The sequence below is a fragment of the Biomphalaria glabrata genome, chromosome 4 (genome assembly GCF_947242115.1).
Source record: "Biomphalaria glabrata chromosome 4, xgBioGlab47.1, whole genome shotgun sequence".
Taxonomy (NCBI): Eukaryota; Metazoa; Mollusca; class Gastropoda; family Planorbidae; genus Biomphalaria; species Biomphalaria glabrata.
The window spans coordinates 36,882,127-36,897,237 of NC_074714.1; the positions used below are offsets into that span (position 1 = coordinate 36,882,127).

Sequence of the window (15,111 nt, forward strand, 5' to 3'; positions counted from 1 at the left end):
TGGTTGAATCGTGGATGTGGTTGTATCATGGATGTGGTTGAATCGTGGATGTGGATGTAGTTGAAACATGGATGTGGTTGTATTGTGGATGTAGTTGAATCATTGATGTGGTTGTATTGTGGATGTAGTTGAATCGTGGATGTTGTTGTTTTGTGGATATGGTTGAATCATGGATGTGGTTGTATTGTGGATGTAGTTGAATCGTGGATGTGGTTGTTTTGTGGATATGGTTGAATCGTGGATGTGGTTGTATTGTGGATATGGTTGAATCGTGGATGTGGTTGTATTGTGGATATGGTTGAATCGTGGATGTGGATGTAGTTGAATCATGGATGTGGTTGTATTGTGGATGTGGTTGTATTGTGGATGTAGTTGAATCATGGATGTGGTTGAATCGTGGATGAATTGTGGATGAATCGTGGATGAAACACAAGAAGTTGTCCTAAGACTTTTTAGTATAGCACTACATCAGAGAGATACAATCTATCCATCATCAATCCATAAACTTACCAACTTTCAAATGTTTGTAGTAAATATTTTATCAAGATCTTCAATGGAAAGAGAAAAGTTTTTTTCTTTAAATTAACGAGTGGAGGAAGTGCTTAATGTATTCCAACTTCCAACAATTTTACGGTAATAGATGAAAATAGTTGAACCTGATGTGAACCTCTTGTGGTCTGGACATTAGTCTAGACTTCTAAAGTGCCCTCAAACTTACACTATTAAATAAAAGTAAGTAAGTTAATGAGATGCAAGGCTTAAAACTTCTGAGATGGTAAAAAACAAAAAAAAAACAGCTGCTCTTTGTCAGACTGATACGGAGATGGCGAGCACATTGAGCTACGGGAAGACACAGAGACATTGGAGGGAAATAGTCATAGACACTTTTAGAAAGAACTGATGAGAAAAAGGAATGTGACTTGTTGGTATATACATTAGTCACAAGTTGAGAGACAGAAACAAAATACCAACTGTTCATATTTTTTGTTATGAGCTCCTAAGACAGTTGACCGGAATGACTGTGAACCACTTCAATTCTCTCTATTCGTATGACTAAAAATCTCTGTGCATGTCTTGAATTTACACAGGCCTAGAGCGATCCTCAAAGTCTAAGACACCCTCCAGAGTGATATTATTTTGTGCTACAAACTGAAGACATTTAATTCTGCGGTACAAAAAAACTATATAAAAAATAATGGTCAAATTTTTTAAAAATACATTGCTTATTAACACTTTTTATATCCAGTACACCAGACACACCCATACACCAGACACACCAATACACCAGATACACCAATACACCAGACACACCAATACACCAGACACACCAATACACCAGATACACCGATACACCAGACACACCAATACACCAGACACACCAATACACCAGACACACCAATACATCAGACACACCAATACACCAGACACACCAATACACCAGATACACCAATACACCTGAGATGAACTCCAATTGGTGACAAGGCAGGGAGACTTAGGTCTCCCGTAGTGGCCTGGTAAGGAACTCTGCTGTTTGGCGTAGTGCCTCGTAGCTTCCATACAAATTTAGTAAACCACTAGATACGTCCTCCCGCAGCTCGCGGAGCTGCGGACACTCTTGCAAGACGTGCGCCACCGTCTCTTCTGATTCCCCGCAGTGTCGGCAACGGGCATCAAAATTTGGCCGGAACCGGGCGAAGTACGCACCTATGGGTCAGTGTCCCGTACGCCACTGCGCTATTGTTGTTTGTTCCGACCTTTTTAGCCTCCACCACGGGTACTCTCGATTGGGGGGACGCATGTGCTGCCAGAGTCCCCTGACAGTGTTGGAGTCATCCCAGGATTTCAACCACTTTTCATTTACCCACTCTCGTATTACTGTCGTAGCCTGTTGAAACGTACTTGGCGATTCGAAAGCGGGCACGGCCAGCGCTCCTTCTCGTGCTAGAGCATCAGCCACGGCATTGCCCCTCACGCCGCAGTTCGAGGGCACCCACTGCATAACGATGACAGCTCCAATAAGCAGGCGGATGTTATTTGCGGCGCCTAATGCCTCTTCCACCAATTTGGACTTTCCCCCAAAGCCAGCCATGGCTTGGAGGCAGGTCTGGGAATCGGTAACCATTACAACGGTAGTCGCAACGGTTATCTTTTCGCGCAGTTTTTGGAGCACGTGATTTAGGGTATTCGTAATCGCCGTTAATTCAGCATCAAAGCTACATGCGGCGAGGCCGCATGTGCCTGACAGCTTTTCTGGGTCAAGGTCTGGGTAACAGTTATAGGCCCCATACCCAGCTCTTACGGGGTCCTTCATGACCGACCCGTCTGTGTAACAGTATAAGGCATCGGCCGGGTAGGTCTTTTGTGTTTCCAATGCCATTTTCCTTAGTAGGTCCGGGTGTGTGTGTCTTTTTGTGGCCCCCTCCAACCCATGTATAGTGAAATTTATGGGAGGGATGGGCTGTCTCCTCCAGGGCGGGCACGTGCTTATCCGTCTAATTGGGACCCGGTCAGTGGAGAGGCCAGCTTGTGCACTCAAATTTGTAGCGCAGTGCATAAATGATGTCCGTTTTATCCGATGTTTTTCTCTCCAATGACTGACTAAAGTATGGGTCGGGAGCCCTGGTTCGCCCCTTTTGTAGCGTTCCAGGGCAGTTAGCACGGCGCGCTCTCTCCTCAGGCTGAGAGGAGCCACGTTGGACATAATTTCTGCAGCGGAAGTTGGGCTCGTTCTATAGGTGCCGCAAATGAATCGGAGAGCCTGGGTCTGTACACGGTCGAGTGATTCGAGGGCCGTCTTGCTTGCGTACACCTGCACGGGCAGGCTGTACTCAATTTAGGACCTGACAGCCCCTGTGTACAGTGTGCGGAGCGTGTCAGCTAGGGCGCCCCACTTGGTACTGGCTAGCTTTCTGAGTAACCCCAACTTCTCCGAGGCCTTTCGTTCAACATCCTGGATGTGCAAGTGCATTGAGAGCTTCCTATCTAGTGTGACTCCTAGATATTTTGGCGTGTTTTCACGTTGGAGTCGCAGCCCACCGAGTTGGAGCTCGAATGGGGCCACAAGAATGTCGATTCCCAGGCTGAACAGGCTTCAGGTCGTTTTGGCAACGTTTATCTGAATCTGCCATTTTGAACAATACGAGGAGATGGTTTGGAGGTCGGCTTGTCATGCTGCCTGAAGTTGGTTAGCTTTCTTCCCGGTTGACCAGAGGACAATATCGTCAGCATATAGCAGTTTGCGACACCGGAGTTAGCTGGGCAAATCATTAAGATATGCCATGAAAAGGATACATGAGAGGGCGGATCCCTGGGGTAACCCTCTTATTGGGGTATTTTCCCCACTTAGAGAGTACTGGAACTGTGTTCGTGTTTTCCTCTCCGTTAGGAACTGTTTTATCCAGTTGTAGGTCCGCCCGCGTACGCCCATGGCTCTAAGCTTAAGATAGAGGCCTTGCTTCCACACCCGGTCATAAGCCTGTTTTAGGTCAATAAAAACTGCTCTCGGACCTCTGAAACCCGTCGGCCACCTCCTGCATGAATACAATACACCAGAAACACCTATTCACCAGGCACACCAATACACCAGACACACCAATACACCAGACACACCCATACACCAGACACACCAATACACCAGGTACGCCCATACACCAGACACACCCATACACCAGACACACCCATACACCAGACACACCAATACACCAGACACACCCATACACGAGACACACCCATACACCAGAAACACCCATACACCAGGTACGCCCATACACCAGACACACCCATACACCAGGTACGGCCATACACCAGACACACCCATACACCAGACAAACCCATACACCAGACACACCCATACACCAGGTACGCCCATACACCAGACACACCCATACACAAGACACACCCATACACCAGACACACCCATACACCAGGTACGCCCATACGCCAGACACACCCATACACCAGACACACCCTTACACCAGATACACCCATACACCAGACACACCCATACACCAGGTACGCCCATACACCAGACACACTCATTCACCAGACACACCCATACACCAGACACACCAATACACCAGACACACCCATACACCAGACACACGAATACACCAGACACACCCATACACCAGACACACCAATACACTAGACACACAGATACACCAGACACACCCATACACCAGACACACCAATACACCAGACACAGCAATACACCAGACACACCCATACACCAGACACACCAATACACCAGACACACCAATACACCAGACACACCCATACACCAGACACACCCATACACCAGGTACGCCCATACACCAGACACACCCATACACCAGGTACGCCCATACACCAGACACACCCATACACAAGACACACCCATACACCAGACACACCCATACACCAGGTACGCCCATTCACCAGACACACCCATACACCAGACACACCAATACACCAGACACACCCATACACCAGACACACTCATTCACCAGAAACACCCATACACCAGACACACCAATACACCAGACACACCCATACACCAGACACACCAATACACCAGACACACCCATACACCAGACACACCAATACACCAGACACACCCATACACCAGACACACCAATACACCAGGCACACAGATACACCAGACACACCCATACACCAGACACACCCATACAGCAGACACACCCATACAGCAGACACACCAATACACCAGACACAGCAATACACCAGACACACCCATACACCAGACACACCAATACAGCAGACACACCAATACACCAGACACACCCATACACCAGACACACCCATACACCAGACACACCCATACACCTGGTACGCCCATACACCAGACAAACCCATTCACCAGACACACCCATACACCAGGTACGCCCATACACCAGACACACCCATACACCAGACACACCAATACACCAGACACACCAATACACCAGACACACCCATACACCAGACACACCAATACACCAGACACAGCAATACACCAGACACACCCATACACCAGACACACCAATACACCAGACACACCAATACACCAGACACACCCATACACCAGACACAGCAATACACCAGACACACCCATACACCAGACACACCAATACACCAGACACAGCAATACACCAGACACACCCATACACCAGACACACCAATACACCAGACACACCAATACACCAGACACACCCATACACCAGACACACCCATACACCAGACACACCCATACACCAGACACACCCATACACCTGGTACGCCCATACACCAGACACACCCATTCACCAGACACACCCATACACCAGACACACCCATACACCAGACACACCAATACACCAGACACACCAATACACCAGACACACCCATACACCAGACACACCAATACACCACACACACCCATACACCAGACACACCCATACACCAGACACACCCATACACATGGTACGCCCATACACCAGACACACCCATACACCAGGTACGCCCATACACCAGACACCCCCATACACCAGACACACCAATACACCAGACACACCCATACACCAGACACACTCATTCACCAGACACACCCATACACCAGACACACCCATACACCAGACACACCCATACACCAGACACACCCATACACCAGACACACCAATACACCAGACACACCCATACACCAGACACACCAATACACCAGACACAGCAATACACCAGACACAGCAATACACCAGACACACCCATACACCAGACACACCAATACACCAGACACATCCATACACCAGACACACCAATACACCAGACACAGCAATACACTAGACACACCCATACACCAGACACACCAATACACCAGACACACCAATACACCAGACACACCCATACACCAGACACACCCATACACCAGACACACCCATACACCTGGTACGCCCATACACCAGGCACACCCATTCACCAGACACACCCATACACCAGACACACCCATACACCAGACACACCAATACACCAGACACACCCATACACCAGACACACCAATACACCAGACACACATATACGCCAGACACACCCATACACCAGACACACCAATACACCAGACACACCAATACACCAGACACACCCATACACCAGACACACCCATACACCAGACACACCCATACACCTGGTACGCCCATACACCAGACACACCCATTCACCAGACACACCCATACACCAGACACACCCATACACCAGACACACCAATACACCAGACACACCCATACACCAGACACACCAATACACCAGACACACATATACGCCAGACACACCCATACACCAGACACACCAATACACCAGACACACCTATACGCCAGACACACTCATACACCAGACACACCAATACACCAGACACACCCATACACAAGACACACCAATACACCAGACACACCTATACGCCAGACACACCCATACACCAGACACACCTATACGCCAGACACACCAATACACCAGACACACCAAAATCTTGCTATTAATATTTTTATCGCCGCAGGTGAAAAATACGTTTAAATACCAAAATAGGAGAACAAAAAACAATTGATAGTTTCTCTCCAAGGACGTGAATGTTTTAGGAAGGAAACTAAAGAGGGGGACTAAAGAGAAATGTGAATGATCAATGTACTCATGTAAGCAGGCTTACAAGTCAGGTACTTTAACGACTCTAAAACCTACACAGCACCAACTACTTTAACTTACAATTTCATAATTGTTCTATTTAACAATTTAGTGTGAAACTGTCATTAAATAAAATTTGGTTACTTTATAAAAATTAATATGATATTTCTAGACGTATGCGTCATTATTTTGCATCTCCATAATATAAAACATCATTAGAATGTGTAACCTCCTCGTTACCTACAATGTTTTTTGTATCACCTGATCTGTTTCTGACAATCTAGACCAATCAATTGGTTATAAACTTGAAGCCTAATTAAAATACAAACACTGAATGATAGAACGCAGTGATTCACTTCATAACGGAACACTTTGCACATTCGAGATATTTGGCAGAACACAGCTTACTATTTTACACATTTATATATGGCTTTCGAACCTGGGGTCCTGGGTTCGAACTCAGTGAAGACTGGGATTTCTAATTTCTGGATTTTTTAGGGCGCCCTTGAGTCCACCCAACTCTAATGGGTACTTGACTTTTGTTGGCGAAAGTAAAGGCGGTTGGTCGTTGTGCTGGCCACACGGAACCCTGCTCGTTAACCGTTGGCCCTATAGATCGCAAGGTCTAAAAGGGAAACTATATGGTTCAATGACTTTAAAAGTATTATATCCTAGAAGAGCCTAACTTCATGATCAGGCATGCTATCGGCAATTTGAATTCTAACAGACGAACTCCACCAGAAATCATTTCAAGATTGTCTCTGTATTTCCATGTTGATCCAGACTCTTGATGAGTGCAAAGTTCAAAGGGACGTTATAGAATTGATTTCGCTACCAAGTGTTGATATGTGATGTAATGGTGTGTGAAAGTTAATTCCCTTAGCGGATTAGAAAGTGTGTGTTGCTGTTCGTTATCTAATATGGTGGAATAAAGCCTGTGTGTGTGTTTTGTAACTCGGCCTTGTCGTTTATCTATTTCTACTTGTATTGCAGAGTATATCAACACATATTTTTTTCCTGCATTTACTTAGAGAGTAATTCATGTTAAATATTTCAGTAGTTTGTAGAACACCAAGTCAAGCCTTGCGGAACAGTAGGGTTCCATGGAACACTTATCTTATCTTATATCATACAGACGTTACTTCAAAAAAGAGGATGATTACGTCCTACACGTCATACATTTAGTCATACATATCAACCAATGACCTAAATTCTGCCAAGTCACTGGTTTTCCTGGCTAGCTCAGGCAACCCATTCCATGCTCTGTTTGTACAAATTAGTCCTAGCATATGGAACGAGAAATGTGCGTTTATCTTTGTCCTTCTGAGTATTTTATTAAATTTTGTTTTTTATTTTGAAGATTATGGTTCAGCGTTTATGTATAATTGCTACTTAACTTTAAAGTCTTCTATCCTGAAGGCTTTCTAAATTTAGTGATTTTACTTTATGTGTTTTTCTAGTCAAATGTGAATATTCGTTTGTTATGAGTCTCACTGCTCTATTTTGTGTCTGTACCAGTTTCTTAATGTTTTCTTGAGTTGAGGGGTCCCAAACGGAGGATGCATATTCTATTATTGGCCTAACCAAGGTTAAATAACATTTTAGTTTTATGTTCTTTTTTGGAAACTTTTAATAAATCCTAATGCTTTGTTTGATTTTTTATAGTTTCATCAATATGTGGATTCCATGACAGTTTTTCATTTATTATAACACCTAGGTATTTTGCGTTTTTAGTCTGTGTTACTGATTTACCATGAATAAGATAAGTGGAATTAATTTGTTTTAGTTTTTTTGTTACTCTTAACAACTGACATTTTTCTGGGTGGAAAGACATGCTCCAATTTGATTCCTATTTCTGAAATTCATCTAATTCTCTTTGTAAAATTTCTGTATCTTGTGTTGTTTTTATTGTTCTATATATTATGCAATCGTCTGCAAATAATCTGACTTTTGTTCCTGAACTAATGCAATTTGGTTAATCATTCATGTAAATTAAAAATAGTAGTGGACCTAAGACTGTTCCTTGAGGTACACCTGAGTTTACTGTTATTGGTGTTGATTTAGAGCCATTTATTATTACAGTTTGTTCTCTCCCTATCAGAAAATCTTTAATCCACTGATGCAGTGGACCATTAATGCCGAAAAATTGTATTTTTTTTAAAGCAAACTATGGTGCTGAACTTTGTCAAAAGCCTTGGAAAAATCTAGCTTCTTTCCAGTCCCTTGGTACTCTGCCCTGGTTAAGAAATGCCTGAAAAAGTATTTTGAATACTGCTAATTGCTTAGTTCTTTGAGTAATCTAGCTGGAATACCATTCGGTCCAGATGCTTTATTCGGTTTGAAGTTGGCTAATAATTTTTGAATTCCCTTTTCTTGTACTTCTATATCTCCTTTGTTGTCTACTTGGTCAAATTAAGTAATATGTCTTTGCCTCCTGTGGCTGAGATTGCTGATGAAAAGTATTTATTTAGGATGTTAGTTTTAGTTTCATTATCATTATGTGTTAAGTTATCTTCTCCTTTTAATGGCGCTATGCCTGTTGTTTCCATTTTCTTAGACTTAATGTATAACCATATGTTTTTGTTGTTATCTTTAGATATTACATTGCTTACGTATTCACTCTGCAGTTGTCTGCTTACTTTTTGGGTTAGGTGTTTAATTTGTATATACTTTTTATAAACTCTTTCTGCCTTAGTTTCTTTAAATTTTCTACATAGGTTTTCCTTCTGTTTACAAAGCTTCTTTAATCTATTATTAAACCAGCATTTATTTATTTTGTTTAATGTGTATTTGCTAGTATATGATTTTCTATAATGCTTTTAATATAGTTTTTAATGAAATTCCAGAGGTCATCGAGTGGTTGGTTAATGTCTTTTTCTGATAAGAATGTTTGTTGAAAGTTTAAAACGCAGCTTGGTGTAGTTGTGTTAGGTTGCATTTATTCCAGAGTACAATTTTTCTTTTGGGTTTTGTATTGACTGCTGCTTTTATGTGACTGTGTATTTTAATGATATCATAGTCTAATAGACATGAAACTCAAGGTGTAGGTGTAACACACAAAGAAGCATAACAACCCCCCAAAAAATATTAAATTAATAGAGCGATAGGTAGACATTTACGGAAACTCCTTTTAATTAATTGAAAATTACTATTATTTAGAAATTCTCTACGATGTCACATCAAACAAAAAGGCAGCTACACTTGAAACTCAGCAAATTGACATTTTATCCAATATATATCATTGACTCTGTGGTGTATGCATGTATGTAAGAACGCCTGTTTGACCAATCTTGATAAAACTTGGCATCAATGTTCCTTAGATCATGGCGGAGACCCTAGTGTATATTTAATGTCCCCAACCGGAGGGCCATAAAATTAAAAAAAATATTCCTAAATTCATTTATATATTAAAGAACGAAGCTTTAAAAAAACAACAACGGGTCAATTCATTTTAACAATAAATTGTATTTCTGTATGAATATTTCGGATAAAGGGATAAACCATTATCACACTCTACTTTTATTTTCGTTGCAAAATTAACAAATTTGAATGGGACATTCGGCATATTTGATCTTAAATCCAATGCTCTTGATTAGTAATACTCTAAGGCCCTCAGGTCGAAGGGTTACAGTGTGTGTTATATTATGAATAGTTCTATTGTAAAACAAAATATTGATGTAAAGTCGAAAAGTAAATGTTGCGGTACAAACTATTGATAATGTCACACTGTTACCTCTACTCCAGGACTACAAACTATTGATAATGTCACACTGTTACCTCTACTCCAGGACTACAAACTATTGATAATGTCACACTGTTACCTCTACTCCAGGACTACAAACTATTGATACTGTCACACTGTTACCTCTACTCCAGGACTACAAACTATTGATAATGTCACACTGTTACCTCTACTCCAGGACTACAAACTATTGATAATGTCACACTGTTACCTCTACTCCAGGACTACAAACTATTGATAATGTCACACTGTTACCTCTACTCCAGGACTACAAACTATTGATAATGTCACACTGTTACCTCTACTCCAGGACTACAAACTATTGATAATGTCACACTGTTACCTCTACTCCAGGACTACAAACTATTGATAATGTCACACTGTTACCTCTACTCCAGGACTACAAACTATTGATAATGTCACACTGTTACCTCTACTCCAGGACTACAAACTATTGATAATGTCACACTGTTACCTCTACTCCAGGACTACAAACTATTGATAATGTCACACTGTTACCTCTACTCCAGGACTACAAACTATTGATAATGTCACACTGTTACCTCTACTCCAGGACTACAAACAGTATATTTCCAAAGATCGAATCGAATAATTGAGCTATACAGTTTATTTAAGAAGTGAAACTTTAGTCAACTCTTGGTACAAGAGAATATTATCAATGTTTAATCGAATGATTTTTTTCATAAACATAAAAAAACATGAGTTTGTATCTAGAGATGAAATGAATTAATATAACCGAATATTTGAGAATATAGAAGTGTCTAGATGAAGAGTTTTTAAAAAACATACGACTTTGAAATGTCTGTCTAGATTTAAACAAAACTTGTTTGTACATACCTGGCCAGAGTGTCGTCTTGAAGATTGCATTGTCCCCCCAGCAAAAAAACAAAGAGAAAACCTAGAAGAAAACCAAAGCGAGTGAGTGACCCACTGAGGAGGAGGGGGTGACACTGGCTCTCAGCATCACGCCCTGCTATCGTGGGGCAGGTCTGCTGGTCAGATGAGAGCGCCTGCTGGGATGGTGATAATGGGAGGATTTGAATCAAGACGAGCAAGCACGGAGGGTCTTACGGGAAACTGCGCGTGGGTCGTAGATTTATTTATTTAATACAATTCAAAGTCTGTTAGTCCGGCATGAATTTGAGTTGATAGAAGGTCATGAATTTGAGCAGACACTTAGTAGGTCATGAATTTGAGTAGACACTTAGTAGGTCATGACTTTGAGTAGACACTTAGTAGGTCATGAATGTGTTAGCTCTCAGTATGTTATGTACTTCAGTTGACAGTATGTTATTTTCGTGAGTTGACACATAATGTGCCATATATTCAATTCCAGTTTGTTATTTCTTTGAGCGTGTTATATATTTGAGTAGACTAGACTGAAAGTTTGGTCCTTTCTGTTGTTTTTTTCCCGACTCATCTTTTTCTACTATCTTGATTACTTTCTTCTTTTTCTATCTGACAATGGACATTTAGGTTTTTCTTTCTCTTTGGGGTATGTAAGTTTTTGTCTCCTTGCCTGTTCAGTTATAACAGTCTTCTACGATATAGTGTATATTATATGACTTTTTCTTCTCTTATTCCGCTCTCCCTCTCCCTATCCCCCCTCTCTATCTCTCTCTCTCTCTCTCTGTCTCTCTCTCTCTCTTGTATATATTGTATATTATGAAAACCAGAAGAGATTCCCGTGCTTTTGGGGATATAACGATTAGGATGTAAAATTGAGTAAATGAAAATGCACCCAAGATCAAACTCCTAGGTCTGGACATTCTGAAAATGTTGCAGACGTGACATAATAACTCGCACTGTCCTGGACCCTGACTCTATAAAATAGTTCAACAAAAACAAGATTACAAAGACAGTTTGTGTGGAAACACAAACTCAAAATCGGCCCCCGAAGTGGTCCACCTAGAGTCTTCAAAAGGATTCAAACACGGGACTTCCGGTGCCAAGTGCTTTACCCCTCAGCCACATGATCTCCATATATTCATTTAGCGTACACTTATATTTTTTAAAATAAAATTATTAACCTTATCCATACATTCAAAATTAATAACATGTTACATTTAATAAAGAGAAACTAAAAAAAGATTCATTCTTCTAACAAAATTAGATAAATTGGCAACACGAAAAAAAATCTTGCCATACTTTAAGCTACAATTCTGTACAAGACTTTTCCCTCGCAAAGAAAAATGAATACCTCCATCGTCATTTGTCATACAAACTAGACTTACATCTAGCTAGATCTAGACCTAGATTTAGACCTAAATCTAGATTCAAGATCTAAGTCTAGGTCTAGAACTAGATCTAAGTCTTGATCTAGAAATATAGAATCTACTTTATCTAGACTAGAACTCGTATGAATTTACAGTTTTATCTTAAAATTATAAGACCTAGGCCAATGATCATGAACAGTAGGCCTTTTGTTACCGGGTAATTGTGTACTTTGCTGTTCGTATCCGATTCTTTTCCTAATGTGATACTATTGTTTACATAATAAATAAATCTTCACCCCTAAGCTGTCAGAAGATAAGATATTGTCTTGATAATTAAATTTTTGTTCAAATTATCAATACATTTATAATATATATATTATGAATATAACTGGATCTGGGCTCTATTTAGTCTTATTTAGACTGTCAAGTGTAGACACCTATAATGAGAATATGTCAAAACTGCGCGCTATAAAAGTAGTTCGTTATTTTTGAAACTTATAACTAAAACAAAGTTCCTACCAAAATTATTTTTTAAAAACAACATTTAAATCAGTATTCTATTCGTTGAGTTAGTTAATAAATGGAAAATATATTTTATGATGATCCATTGACACTTAGAAGCAAATTTTTTTTGTACCAATGCGTGAATCTATGAATGAAGCTTGAGTTATTAATGAAGAAGTCTATGGCCTTTTAAAAAAAAGTTACCTCCCACGAAGTTTTTCATTGAAAAGTAGCGTAAGTTTTTGAAAAATCTGCTTGCATATATAATTTTAAATACTAGACTGTTCATTTTCGGAAAAGCAAAAAAGTAGCCGTTGCATCAGTACTTTGAATGATCTAAAATAGCATATGTCCGATTTTCATTTTCTCTTCTAGTTTCTGAGATCTAAACGGGACGGACGGACGGACAGACGGACAAACAGGCCACACAAAACTAATAGCGTCTTTTCCCCTTTCTGGGGCCGCAAAAAATGGTATTAGAATTCGGTATGTCTACAGATTATATATCATTAGTAAGTTCGCTCTACTTTTTGGTCGTGCTATTATGTCTGGAAATGTCACGCTTTTTTGTCGGCGCTATTTTATCGCTCGCTATTTTGTCCTGGATTCATCATCTGCATGCTCCAATAATTTAAATGTACCGGAAGTTATGCGTCAATTTTTCGCAAGACATGAATCACCAACGGTACAAAGTTACATTATTCAATTTTCTTTACAAAACACGAAATCATCTAGGAGAAATATATTGGAATTTCTTTATGAGAGTCAATAAGAATAATTCTTGCCGTTGAATCTACAACAAAAATTGCTAAAACAAAAGGTAAAGAGACTTCGAAATGAAGCCCTAACTCCCCTAACTAGCCTGATCTTTCTAGATCTTTCTTTTAGTAAGTTTTCTTTTTTTTATTTAAAAGTTTAATGTGCTCTATATTTTGAGAATCGAATCTCGTGAGAGCCGGGTCGTTTCGAAATTTTCAGGAATAGAAAATGATGCATTGGGAGTAGCCGGTGGGTAAACGTTACTATTTAAAATTAAAATATTACTTTGAAAGTCTGTAAATAGAAAACTGCCTATAGTTCTTAAAATCTCAATTTTAGAATAATATATTTCTCTTTCGGTCTCTTTCTGTTTCTTGGTCTCTCCCTCTGTCTAAAGTCTCCCTCTTTCTCTTTGTCATTCTTTCAGTGCCTTTTTCCTTCTCTCTTTAACTCTTTGAGTTTGTAGCTCTTTCTTTCCTTGTCTTTGCCTTTCACTCTTTCTGTATTTTCTTCTCCCTCACTCTCTGTGAGTGTATGTGTACGTGTTACTACTGTTGTCAGTGTATATCTATGTGTTTGTATGTTTCTCCTAAGCTTTGCATTGTTCCAGGAAGTGGTCTGTACCGACAGATTCTAGATTTGCTTCGCTTTACAGCCAGTCATATCCGGTTTTGGAGGGATGTAAAGGAGACAATGATTTCCATGTCTGAGGGATACAGGACATGACCTTCGACCTTTCATTGAAAGCCTGTTTTGGAGAACTCTTTTGTTTATTTGTTCAGGGATGAACAGTGCAAAGTTTAAATTGATTTAGCGTCTCTCTCTCTCTGTTTCTCTCCATATCTCTCTCTATCTCTTTATATATTTACTAGACATATGTTACCCTCGACCCTCGGGTCTTTATTTGCGCATTACTGTCGATATAGTCACTGAGAGTGTTTTGTAAGCAATTAAACGAAATAATAATGTAATAAGTAATGCGAATGTGTCAATGTAAAAATAGTGTGAATGAAGCTATCAAATCAAAATAGCTAATAGGCTTAAATCCATTTTTTCAAATTAAAACATTTGCTTGTAGGCCTACATATATTTGATTAAAATTTAAGATGAATCCTAATTTTGTATGTTCATGTGTTAAAGTATAAAGTAGATCTTGAGGTAGACATAGATCTAAATATATACTAATCTAGAGTTAAAAATTGGCTTTTATAGAGTTCATTCTGTGTTGCGCATGCGTGACCTTTTTTC

General features: G+C 40.3%; 1 protein-coding gene across 1 annotated transcript in view; it reads right to left on the reverse strand.

Annotated features, from left to right (window-relative positions):
* Positions 1–11,354, reverse strand: part of LOC106054052 (thyrotropin-releasing hormone receptor-like) — a 121,406-nt gene extending 110,052 nt beyond the window's left edge. The window contains exon 1 of the mRNA XM_056027868.1: positions 11,222–11,354. The gene's annotated coding sequence lies outside the window, so the exon portion shown is untranslated. The remainder of the gene's footprint in view (positions 1–11,221) is intronic.
* Between the last annotated feature and the right edge of the window lie 3,757 nt (positions 11,355–15,111).